General features: G+C 39.0%; 1 protein-coding gene across 3 annotated transcripts in view; it reads right to left on the bottom strand.

Moving 5' to 3' along the window:
• Positions 1 to 13,912, bottom strand: part of Braf (B-Raf proto-oncogene, serine/threonine kinase) — a 131,349-nt gene that overhangs the window by 17,901 nt on the left and 99,536 nt on the right. The gene's annotated exons all lie outside the window — the stretch shown is intronic.

Genomic DNA, 13,912 nt, shown 5'->3' with positions numbered 1-13,912 from the left:
GATGTAGTTTTAGGATTATAGAAACATTGCTATTATATACAGCCCAAATCTTGTTGTATAGAAGAACTCTGCTTTACCTTTTACTAGTTACAAATGCAAATCTTTCACTCAGTCAGGTCTGTTTATTCATAATCTTGAAATACACCTTGGTACTTAATCCTACCTCTTTCAATGTTCCCCTGCTGTACTTTTCCCTAAATCAGCCTCCATTCTACTTTCCATGCATTCATACTCTAAATGAACAACCATTCTTCTTTTCTCATAAGGAACCCAATTACTGCTCAATTATTTAGTAATTAATGCAACAGTTCGATCCTTGTTTGCTTTGTTTTCCATGTACTTTCCATTTAGAATGTGAACTCCCTTAGACTATGAAAGTTTGGTAAAGGCAATTCATTTTAAAGGAGGCATGATGTATTCTTAAAACTTCTTAGTACTAGAGAGGAAGAAATTTTCTCATACTGTCATATTACTATTACTATGATGATGATGATGATGTCTTTTTTGAGATATGGTCTCACTAGATAAATTTGGATGTCCTAGAACTCACTGCATAGACCAGGCTGGCCTGCCTCCATCTCCTGAGTGCTGGGACTAAAGGTGTGTACCAGCAGACCTGCCAACACTATTACTGTCAACACTAAGTCACCTATCTGTAGGTATCTTAAATTATCCTTCAAAACTACTTCAGTTTTAGACCTCATTTCTGTTTATTTCCAATGCGTGGAACAGGGCCTAGCAGGTGTGAAGTATTCAATACATGGCTGCCAAATGAACTACAATAGGTGCACTGGAGAAAACAGATAGAAAGGACTGGAAATGTAACAGTGACCACATTGAATTCTGTCTTAAAATCAGGATATAAAATCAAAATCATGTCATGAGCACTATTAAAAATAGGGATCTATAAATAGTTCACACTGTTCCCACCTCCTTATCTTTATAAGCCGTCCTCATTCTTCCAGGCAGACATCGAGATCTGCAACTATGTCTTTTGAACAAAAATTTTATTTTAAATTGCTTTATCCAAAGTAACCCCTTTCCTCCATTATTCTCACGTCATGTTCTTTCCTTTATAACATCGATTACAATCTAAATGATCTTGTCATGACTGAGCTCTGTGCTTCCACTGCATCTTTAACAGCAAAAGGAAACCAGAGATCACTTAAAGGTCTCCTCTGCTTTAAACCTTTTAAAGATTTATTTTATTTCTTACTTATGTGTAAATATGTGTTCCTACCAGCCACACATGTGCAGATGCCTGTGAAGGCTTAAAGAGGGTGCCATAGGGAACTGATTCCCTCGAACGACAGTTAGAGAGTTAGGAGCTGCCCAATGTGGGTTTTGGGAACTGAACTTGGGACCTCAGAGGGAGCAACAAAGCAAAAATCGGTCGAAAGAAACACAGCACGAACGAAGTCGGTAAGATTTAACTGGAGAGTCGAAGAGAGAAAGTTAGGGTGAGGAACTCGGTGGATGCTGATCAAGATACATCTAACTGCTAACTAGTGACAAACTTGTTAGTAAAAGCTAGGACAAAGCATGCAGAGCCCAAAGTCACAGCAGCTGCCTTCAGGCTGATTGTGTAGTTCTTACAGTATAAACTGCCTTCTAATTTTTTTTTTAAATGTGAGTACACTGCCGCTGTCTTCAGACACACCAGAAGAGGGCATCGGATCTCATTACAGATGGCTGTGAGCCACCATGTGGTTGCAGGGAATTAACTCAGGACCTCTGGAAGAGCAGTCAGCCTCTTAACCACTGAGCCATCCCTCCAGCTCACTTTCCTAATTTTTATTTAGTATTTTCTTTCTGTACCCAAAGTTGCAAAAAGTCTGTCTAATGGAAGGCTGGAAGGAAAAGGAACTGTGTCTGCTTAGCTAGAAGAGTAAGGTGAGTTATTCCACACTATCACACTCAAAATCTGTATTATACATTATTTCAAAGAAATTACTGCACTTAACAGTTCTATACAAATTAATGCTAAAACCTAATTTACTAAGCTCGGAGTGACTGTAATGGAAGGTGCCAAGTAAGTGTAGAGTTGGCTGGGAGTAAGGAAGGAAACAACATTAAATAAACTCTGACATGACAGAGTGTGTGACCATTATTTAGGATAATTACAATGGATTTCCTCCCTACCTTCTAAAAACATTTAATTTAGTGCATGTGTATGTGCATCTGCCACTGTATGAGCAGAGATCAAAGGTCAGCTTTTGGGAGTCAGTTTTTTTTTTCTACCATGTTGATACTGAGCATTGAACTCAGTTGGCCGACTTGAGGACAAGTGCTTTTATCTACTGAGCCATTGTGGTGACCACTGCTTTCTACAATTGTGTGTGTGTGTGTGTGTGTGTGTGTGTGTGTGTGTGTGTGTGTGTGTTTGCTTGCAGCACTAGGAAAGAACAAACATGGTATCAAATAAGTGCCACACTCCTGACAAGATTCTCTTGTCAGTCTCCTTCCTTGGAGAAAGTATGTTAACTGAATCTACTCATACAGCTTCGAAAGCACTTGATAAAAATTGTCTTTATTCTATGTCTTTCAAAATCTTACACAAGATTTACCTTTCCAACATTCTTGGACAAGTATAAGATGCTACCCGAAATTAAGGTGCTTCAGACCTGATCTGATCAGCAGAAACTGGGCTGAGTTCTCGTCACCTCCCTTGTGGTAGGCACGGCATTTATAACCAAGAGTCATGCTCATTCTAGGGATCCTATAGGACTGTATTTAATTACAGCTCTACAATAATTTTGCTTGAATTGCTTCTATGAAATTCTTTCTTGATCCTCCATTTGTACATTCTCGTCTTTGCAGCTAGACAGAATCTGTCTTGAGACATGCTATAAGACTCTAAGCTGTTGGATTTCGTTTTCAGTGGCTATGGCAGCTCACGTCTGTATGAGTAGCACTTGAAAGGCTGAGGGAATAAGAGATGCACCTTCAAAGCCAGCTTGTGATAGAGAGCTTCAAAACAAACAGCAGCACCAGCCACAACAACAGAAACCCCAAAACAAACCCTACCTCAAACAAAAAAAAAATTTCACTACAGTTTTGATTTATTTGTACTTTGAGACATACAAACAAACTTCCTAAACTGACCTTGAATTTAAGACAATTCTCCTGCCTTATCTCCTGAGTGCTGGGATTTCGGATGTGCACTACCAGGGTAGGTGGTAAAAGTAAAACTTTAAAGATCAAAAGGCTAATGACTTCTTGTGTTACCTCCTTTTTTGTTTTTATTCTTTTGATGGGACTCATTCAAGTTGCCCAGGCTGGTCAGGAGCTTACTGTGTAGTTCAGGTTTGTCTCAAACCTGTGGTGATTCTCCTGTTTCAATATTCTTAGTGCTGATAACACAGTCTATCAATTTCTTTTTAGCAAGTTTCCTGCTTGAAGTCTGAGGAACATTTGTGAAATTGTGCACAAAGAGGGGAGAGCAGGCTTTTAAGTGAAGGTGCCTTAGTCAGCCAGGTCTGAAGTGTTGGAAATAACTGGGAAGTACAAGAAAGTACTAAGGAACTCACATGAGCCACTGGGGACTTGCCCAAATGGACTCACTGATATGACCGGTCTGTCAGCTAGGTGATGTACCACAGTATTAATCTCTTCAAAGTAACTGAGTGATATCTTTCATGAATTCTTAAAGAAATGAAAGACAAGCAGCTGGATTTAATTGTGTCAAAAATGGATGAACGACTGTGTACTTGAAGATAGCAAGCTAGAAGATTTCTGACTTCATTCCTTAAATATGATGAGCCTTTGTATGCTTTATTTTTATTATTTTGTGTGTGTAGGTGCTTTGTCTATATGTATATGTTTAAGTGCAATACATGTGTGCAGTGCCAAAGGCCAGAAGAGGGTGTTGGATCCTCTCAACTGGAGCCACACATGCTTATGAGGCTCTCTGTGGCTGCTGGGAATCAAACCCAAGTTCCCTGGAAGAGCAGCCAGTGCTTTTAACCCCTTGGCCTTCTCTTTGGCTTCTCTTTTTCAGTTGTGCTTTATAGTGGCCTAAATTCCATTTTTAGTTTGATTTACAAAATAGTTGCTTTACTTTTAAGAAACCTATTGAGGGGGCTAGAGAGAGACGGCTCAGCAGTTAAGGGCACTGGCTGAACGTCTAGAGAACCTGGGTTCAATTCTCAGCACTCATGGCTCACAATCATCTTTCTCCAGTTTCAGGGAGTTCTGATGCTCCCTTCTTGCCTCTGCAGGCATGAGGCACCAACATGGTACACAGAAATACATACAAGCATAATCCTCACACATTTAGAATGTGGATTTAGAATTGAGATTCTAGAGCAGTTACTGATAGGTAAAACATAATTCACCAACTGTAAGTGTGAGGCGACCAGCCAAATCAAAGAAAAGAATGCCCTCAAAAGGCCTTTCATAGGCAGGCAAGAGGGCTCGGTGGATACAGCAGCATGCAGCTGAGCTTGACAGCTTGCATCCATTCTTGCAGGACCAGCATGGTGAAGAGAGAGCTATCTGCCATAGTTCTCTGACTGCTACACAGCCATGGAGCATACACATCTATCAGAAAGAAATACATGTGCTAAAAATTTAAAAACGAGTTTCTTCATTTTTGCAATTATAATATTCCTTTAGACTTAGGTAACTACTGAAAATGTTTTCTTTCAGTATGGATTAGTTTTTTCTTTACTAGAATTTAAAGAGACACTTACTTTTGCCCAGCCTAAGGATCATGAACTCCACATGATGGCTGCACGTGTGGTATGAATATCCTTTGGTGGTTGGAATATGGGTCGTCTTGAGTTTTAGTAATTATGTATAAGCCTTTGTTGTTGCTTCAGGTTGTTATTCCTTTTGGGTATTTAGGCAGGTTTAGATCTGCTAACATGCTAAGTTTAACATTAGAATACATTATACTGTTTCCCCAAATCTTACCAATAAGGTAAAAGAGTTTTGGCTGCTCTTTATCCTTGCAGAGACTTATGTATTGCAGGTTTAGAAAAATGGGGATGTGTTGCTAGCTCCCATCATAGTTCCCCTGTACCATATGCCTGATGTGTAGCTGTGAAAATTTTGCATGCAGTTCCTGGCCATGCATATAACACCTTTAAGAAAGTGTTTTGTACGCACACTTCTTCCATGCGTAGACGAGGTCTCACTACAATGCTGCATTACAGTGAACTCTGAATCCTCTTTCCTTGGCCTCTGAAGGGCAGGGATTACAAGTGCCACCACATCTAGTTTCTGGGGCTCATTGAGTGGTGTGTTGTTGTTGTTGTTATTATTGTTATTTGTGTTTAGGTGTTTCGTCTGCATGTATGCCTGCACATCACATGTATGCCTGGTGTCTGGGGAGTCCAGAAAAGGGTTTCAGATACGCTGGACTAGAGTTAAGATTGTTGTGGGTGTTTGGAATTAAACTTTGGTCCTCTGGAAGAGCATCTGGTGCTCTTAACTGCTGAATCATCTCTCCAGTTACTATTGGCTTTAACAGTTCTTTATATACCTTGGAGACTTTCTATCAGATATGTTTTCAAACAATTTCTCCAAGACTGTGACTTGTCCTTTCATTTTCTTTTGTTCAGCTATCCTTACCTGTGATCCAGGGGTCTGAACCCAGGTCTCACACAGGCGAGGTGGTATATTTCCCCAGATATATTTTTATTTTCTTAACAGTGTCTTTGGAGGAAAACTAATGTTGGATTTTGATGTACTTCAAGCCCCATTTCTTTTCTTTCTTTCCTTTACCCTTTGTGCTCTAAGAAATCAATGCCTACCTTTATACTATGAGGATTTTCTCCTTTGTTACTTAAAATAATAGATTTTTGTTTTTAATCCACTTCAAATGTTTGTTTTGTGCCATCTAACAGTTAATGGCTTAGTTTTTCTATATGAGTATCAAGCTGTTACAGCAACATTTGTTGAAGAACTGTCTTCATGATTACATTAGTACCTTACTTAAAGAAAATCAAATGAAGAAAAATGAAGAAGAGCTGTATCTAAGCTATATCTATTCTTGCCCAATGATTTGTGTACAGTTATACAAATAGCACACTCTATTGATTACTATGGTCTTATACTAAAATTGGAAATCTCCAACTAAACGCCAACTTTGTTATTTTTCCTTCAAAACTGTCTATTTTCTTCTTCCTCCTTTTTTTGTTTTCTTTTCTCCACCTTTTAGAATTCCTTCCTGAGACAGGGAGTCTGATAGCTCAGTCTGGCCTGGAACTCCTGACCATCCTGACTTTATCTCTGAGGGACTGTGATTATAGGCATGTATCACCACCTGGCTTCAAGTGTCAGGGAGCGTAAATATTTAGCCACTTGCTTCACATAAGTGGCCAGAGTAGTAGGCTAATTTCTAAACTAGCTGCTCATACTGTGACGGGCGTTCTGCTGCAGCTGGAGAGCAACTAGGGAAGAATTAAGAACTTAGTGATATCGGGTCTTCTAATACACCAATATGATAATTTTGTATCTCCTCCATTTCCTACTTTGGACATACATTAGAGAGGGCAGTAAATGCCCCTTTAGAAAATACTTTACTCACTTCTAATAAACAGAAAAATGGCCTCAACAAAATAAATGTATATGTATATAAATATAGAATTTTGTAATATTGGTGGGAATCAAAAAGTGCACTATTCTTCCATTTTTTAATCCATATTAAACACCCACAAACTGAAACACAACCAGAGACATACTACTTACTATTAAAAAAAAAAGGTAAAATGGAGGAAAAGATGGTCTTTTTTAACAAATGCTGCCACAACAACTGGATAGCCACATAGGGAGAAAGAAAAGAGCCCCAATTACTACCTTAGACACAAGTCATCTGAAGTGGACCAAAGACTCAAATGTAAAAGCAAAAATGATACATTTTTATAAGAAAATGGAGAACTATCACTACCTTTTATACATGTGAAATACTTTGACCTTCTCAGATTATTTTTTATATAATCTGGCTGAATAATCCGGTGTGTTTCTTGGTGAGGCAGGTGAAGGGACAATAATTCCTTCTAGCAGAGAGGCAAACTAAAGAGCATAAGTGAAATGAGCAGAGACACAGGGAAGAGGAAGGGGTTTAAACTCCATCTGTGTTACTCACCTTAGCAACATTTTACAATCTAACTTTTGACTACTAATCTGTAACATGGAGATGATGTTTATTTTGAATGTATTCTTTTTTTTTTTTTAAAGATCTATTTATTTATTATGTACACAGTATTCTGCATATACAGCTGCATGTCAGAAGAGGGCACCAGACAGAGCTCATTACGGATGGTTGTGAGCCATCATGTGGTTGCTGGGAACTGAACTCAGGACCTTTGTAAGAGCAGTCAGTGCTCTTAACCACTGAGCCATCTCTCCAGCCCTTGAATGTATTCTTTTTTTTTTTTTTTTGGTTCTTTTTTTTGGAGCTGGGGACCGAACCCAGGGCCTTGCGCTTCCTAGGCAAGCGCTCTACCACTGAGCTAAATCCCCAACCCCCTTGAATGTATTCTTAAAAACTACTTTATATGTTTAATGAAAAAGCACTATGTGCTAATCAAAAGCTGTTTTAGTTTTAGTCTTGGAGACAAAGCAAGATACTTAACACTTTAGTGAAGAAGATGGAAAACAAAATATAAATCAGTAAGACAAGTGTATTGCATACTGTTGACTGTGCCAGGTATGCACAGGACCTGGGTAGAAGACTCTGCAGGGCTGTAACTTTAGGCTTTCACAGGATATTTTGATTAAAGACTTCGAGGGGGTAAGATGGGGTATATTGTTAAGGGATGAGACTATATCAAGGACAATGAAAAAAGGTCAGAGCCTTATGGCAGACGTATGACTCCCATATACACAGAACGGCAAGTCGACATAGAGTAGACTGGAGGGAAAGCACAGATGGTCTGAGCAGCAACAAGCATTGGGGTAGGGGAATAGAGAGTAGGTTGGTGATGGAGGATCACTGTATAATTCTGAGATAAGCAGCTGAACGCAGAGCACTGCTGAAAACAGGCTGGAGAAAGATCAACAGCCGAGTTTTAGATCTAGTAAACATGAGCTCCCACTAGACAATCAAGTGGACATGTTAAGCAGACAGTTTGATAGAAGCTATAAGTTCAAATAAAATGAGGTAGCTGGAGGTTGATACAGAACTGATTTTAAAGGGGATTTTCCCCCACACCATGAAACTGACTGAGGTCCTAGAGGGATGACAACCAGCTGAGGAACAGCTACTAATAGGACAATCAGAAGAATATGCTTTGATGTACATTTCTTCAACCTTTATACGCTTGTGAATTATTTGTAGATCATGTTAAAATATAAATTAACTTCAGAAGATCTGAGCAGTGTCTAAAATTCAGTATTTCTAAGGGTTCCCAGCTAGGTGCTATTTAGACCAGAGTTTGACTAACAAGAGATCAAGAATCTGATTATGCAGAGGACAAAGAACATTCTCCATGAGGAACTGGGCTATCTACCTGCACCCCATATTTCTGACAGATCAATACACTTAGACCTGAGAATTTAATCATGGCTCTAGCAGCATGGAAGTCTAAGGAACTCTTTCTTTTTAAAAGGCAAGGTCTCTTTCTGTGGCCCAAGCTGGTGCACGCCACCACTCCTGTTCAACACATCCCCACCCCACTCCTGTTCAACACATTCTCCCCCCACCTTCTCTCTCTCTCTCTCTCTCTCTCTCTCTCTCTCTCTCTCTCTCTCTCTCTCTTGTGGGTTTTCTTATTGGATATTTTTTAAAATTTATATTTCAAATGTTATCCCCTTTCCTTAAACATTTTCTTAATAAAATGGTAAGCAAGATCACTAGATGGTATTCTTAGAGAAGAGGGTTGGGGGGGGTCTCAAAAAAGATATAGCAGTGTCTAGGAGAGAGGACGAGTAAATGAAGTGTGAACTACAAGAAGAGCTGCATCAAGGGCCAAGGTTGGTGAAAGAGTTGCGCTATTTGGAGAAGTGACATAGTCCAAGGCTCAAAGGACTGTGCTGGGGCACATTACATGACCTTTCTCCATCCACTGAGTTTACCGGTCACTGAAGAGTAAGTGAGGGTGCACATATGAAATACAAAGAACAATGACACACTGTGAGTGCACACATACAGCAGGAATGTAAATGCTGATACAGAAATACCATATTGAAACACAAGAGCATTTGGCTCTTAGAATAAAAGGAGCCACTGAGTAAATCGTATGCAGCAGAGCGTGGTCAGAATAGAAGATTGACTAACTAGTAATGGTGTGCAAAGGGTAAAAGGAGGCAAACCCTGATTCTATGGTGACGGAATCCTAACAAAACCATTATGCACGCACGGTATTAACACACACAGTTATGAAGGACACAAACGCACGGTAAGCCATCAAATGCAGTTATCCGGATGGGAAGTTACTGGCATGTATTCGTGTTTACATTTTTTTCAAATGATTGTCTATTACTCTGTAGTAAATTTACTTTGAAATTAAGACAAATCATCCCAAAAGATAGTGTACGAATCACTGATATTCCTAGCCTAACATGCTACTAAGACTTTTACATGTTAGCTTTCACAGTTTTCAAAGTTTATACTAGTTCTCTATCTTTCTTGTAGTAAACTTGGTGAGTTATCTTCTAATTCCTGTTTCCATTTTTATATATACAACACTTTTATAAATGCAAATATGGGTCAGGAGTATTGTATTGCATGGCTTTAATCCCAGCACTAGTGGGGCAGAGGCAGGTTTAATTAATATTAAACCAGATAGCATGCTGTTGTTTTAAGGCAAGCTACCATCTATTCCAAGCTGGTTTGAACTCAGAGCTTCCTGTCTCCAGCTCCCAAGTGATTGGGGTTACAGAGTGTATGTGCCACCACAACCAGCAAAACAAAATTTTGCATAATAGTTTTAAACTTCTTTTGCAGAAAACAACTCAAATGAATTCTTAACGACTATATGATTCTTTGTGAATTTTAAAATCAAAATTTAAAGGTTAAAATAATTGAAAAGGACACTATTTCTAATATGCTACAAGTATCAACACTTAAACGTCTTGGTATCCAATGACTTTTAGGTGGAACACTGCTTTGGCTGTCCTGGAACATGTTGTGTAGACTAGATGACCTTCCTACCTGTCTCCCAAGCACTGGGGTCAGAGGCATGGGCCACCGTGACTTTTTTTTAATGAAAAAGTCCTTTTATTTGTTTGTTTGTTTGAGACAGTGTTTCTCTGTATATACTGGCAGTCTTAGAACATCTTCTGTAGACCAGGCTGGCCTCAAACTTCAGGGATCCACCTGTCTCTGCCTCCCGAGTGCTGGGACTAAAGCGTGTGCTAACACACTGAGCAGTCTTTTTATTTTTAATCTTGCCATGGAAACTAATACATCTGCTCTTGGTGAGAGTGGTAATCTCTTCTTTCATTGGATCAGTTTCTTCCAGTGCACCCCACCTTGGTGTGTTTTGACCTTTCATTTCTTTCAGACTTCTCTAATGTTTGATGAATCAGAGAAATTGTGTCTTACTCAGACTAAGTGGGGAACTAGTAAATTGTCCAGCTTATTGTCTGTGAACTATACAGTGACACAGACCGGAGTCCCTGCACTCTCTTCCTCCTGGCCTGGTAAGAGTCTCTAGAGAAGACTCCTAAGACTGTCGTGTAGGAAAAGTCAGGTTTGGCTGCCTTTGAGAATCAGAAAGCACTGGGTTAGGGTGTGTCTCAGTGGCACAATATTTGTCCTAGGGATCACCCCAAAGGCTGGGAGATGGGCAGCAGAGCTGGACAGTATTTGGTAAGTACAGTTGCCTACCCCACTGTCTTGGTAAGATGTCCGAATGCTGGACAGTGGAATTCCCACCTTCCAGAGAACTTCAGTCTTCCAGTTGCTCAGAGGCACTTGGTAGGAGAGATGAACAGAACAGCTCCCCTCATCACAGGAACTGTCAATTTCTGAAGCTAATGTCTGCAGAGACTCTTGAAAGTTGTGTTGTAAACATGATGGTTTTCATTTTTTCCACTGGCAGCTAATAATTTAGTTTTTGGGATTTTACTAAAGTCTATCATCGGTTTTCAACCTGCTTTCCAACTTTCAAAATGTTGCTACTGTCTTCTTCCTACTCTAATTACTTTAGTCTTTATAAAACTACTTCTTTATTATATTACTTTATTGTAGTTTTAATGGGGTTGAAAGACAGAGGAAAAATTGTCACTTTAACCCCAAATCTACTTAATCATTTCAATATAGAATTTTCAACTGTCAAAGACTTTAGAAACTAGAATATATTGGTACAAAGCAGGTGCAAATTACCATCTCAACTGGAAGGAACAAAAAAAATGGGAAAGGCATTATGTTATCCTTCATTAGTTTTAAATTAACAATAAAAAGTAAACTGTCTTAGAAGGCTTAAGATTTAACAGTGCTTTCTCAGCTGTGAAAATCTATCTGGACAGTCTGACAGAGGGATGCCAGGGACAGTCTGACAGAGGGATGCCAGGGACAGTCTGACAGAGGGACGCCAGGGACAGTCTGACAGAGGGATGCCAGGGACAGTCTGACAGAGGGATGCCAGAGACAGTCTGATAGAGGGACGCCAGCACTTGCACCAGCAGGGAAGCGGTGTTTTAGAGCTGGTTATAAAAGTACACTGGTAATCCCAGACTGTAGTGTGATGGGAAAGTATCACCTCTTTCTTGAAAACTCTGGAGTTATTCATTTTCATAGGTTCTTCCCCATGGTCACACCTTGTTTTAACTAATCCTGTCACTCCACTATCCTTTCTTCTCAAAATTATTACAAATACTAGTTTTTATTGCCTGTTCATATCAAGATCTTTTCTGTCATTTCCACTCTCTTTTTAAAAAAGTTTAAAACATTTCTGAATTCTGATACAAGCAGAATTTGAATTTTCTTTCTGGACAGTAAATAATACATAGTTTTGTATAATCATGCATATACGACTTGTCTTGTCTGTCTGTCTGTCTGCTTGCCTTCCTTGCTTTTATTCATTTTACTGATAGATACTGAATATCCATCATAGCCCAGGGCCTAGTCCAGGCAATAGCCACAATTCAATGGACAAAACAAAGCCCCTGATCTTACCTAATCTGTACTAGTTGGGGCAATGGAGAATTTTAAAAGTCTGTTTGAATAAGCATATAGAAAGTGATAAAGTGAGCTGGGGACTTGGTGGTTATATACAGTGATCAGAGACACAATCTTAAATAAAAGTATTTGTGGTACGAGTATTCCAAAGAAACAGGGCAGATACAGAGCTGCTGAGGGAGAGAATTCTCAGCCTATTCTACAAGTGCTAGAGACGAGTGGGAAAACATAAATAAGCTGTGCTTCTTTTTGTTGACAGTTTCTGGCAGAGACTTTTCTTCTCGAGATTTTAATATACTCTTTTAGATTTGAGTACATTAAAATTCTAGCTTTGCTGAAAGGCGAAGATTGTTTTGTTAGTAGATAAGGATGTTACTACGATAATACTTTGATGTGTGTGTGTGTGTGTGTGTCTGTCTGTCTGTCTGTCTGTCTGTCTATGGTGGTTTAAATAAGAACATCCCCATAGGCTCATAAACTTGAATGCTTAGTCACCAGAGAGTGGCACTATTTAAAAGGTACAGAAGAATTAGTAGGCGTGGCCTTGTCAAAATGGGTGTGGCCTTTTCAGAAGCATATCACTGGGCCTGAACTTTGAGATTTCAAAAGCCCATGGGAGGCCCAGGCTGTTTTTCCGCCTATAGATCAGGGTGTGTTCTCAATACTGATGCAGTGCTGAGCCTGCTGCCATGTGCCCTGCCATAATGGCGAGGGACTAAGCCTCTGGAGCTGTAGGCAAGCCCCCAAGTAAATGATTTCTTTGATAAGAGTTGTCTTGACCAATAGAACTGTCACTAAAGTGATAAGGCATTTTGGTTGAACAAAGGCTTGCGAGTTATTGCTTAGTTTTGAATGAAGAAAGGTGGTAAGTTTATTTACTTATTGTCCTTGAGGCAAGAGTTGTTAGGACATTTATTCACTTTTACCCATTTGTTCTAATTTGATAATGCAAAGGTAGCATAAGAGGTTTTAGGATAACTTTGCTAACTATGACCTAACATGTTCTTTCACTAAGAGCCTGTTTCCTTACTGGTAAAAGGGAAATTAAAGTATCTACTTTATAACATTTAAAGATTAAATGACACAATAATCCAGTCACACAGAAGAATTAACACCTTCTTTTGAACTATTCGTAGAACTTTCAAATTAATATTTTATTGTTTTTCAGCCAAGTACTTTTTTGTTCGCTTATCAGTTTTTGAAGCAGAATCTATTTAGTTCTAAAATCCACAGAGATCCTTTCTGCCTCTGCCTCTTAAATACTGGGATTAAAGGCATGCATCACCAAGCCTGGTTTCAGCTTTAAAGTACTTTCAAATCTGCTTCTTCCTGTTTGTTTTGTGCTGGGGACTGACATGGGTTTGTGAATGGTGGGAAGTGATTTACCACTAACATCTGCAGCCCTAAATGTTACTTTTTAACTGTGCAATTCAACTTAAAGAGTTTTATGCAAAATTTTTCTTAAGCCAGTTTTTTTGTTGTTATTTTGTGAGACAAGGTCTCTTAAAGGAGTCCTGGCTATCATGGAACTCAGAGATCTGCCTGCTTCTGTCTCCTGAGTGCTGGGATTAAAAGTGTGCCCTACACCTAGATCTGGTTCATTTTAACCTGTATAAATCATGAAAAAATGTATCTTTTGGGTTACAAAGTAAACTTCAGTAGATATACCTGTTTCAACTTAAAGTCTTCAACAAGAATTAAAATATAGATATTCATTTAAAACTTTATCAACTGGCCTTACGGTAGAAAATGTAGGCATGTAAAAGAAAATGATTTAAAAGCAACAAAAAATAGTCACACTTTAAAAATGATTAACAAATAACTATTAATGGCTCTGTT

This window comes from Rattus rattus, chromosome 6, assembly GCF_011064425.1.
Source record: "Rattus rattus isolate New Zealand chromosome 6, Rrattus_CSIRO_v1, whole genome shotgun sequence".
Lineage (NCBI taxonomy): Eukaryota > Metazoa > Chordata > Mammalia > Rodentia > Muridae > Rattus > Rattus rattus.
This window is presented reverse-complemented; position numbering and strand designations above follow the sequence as displayed.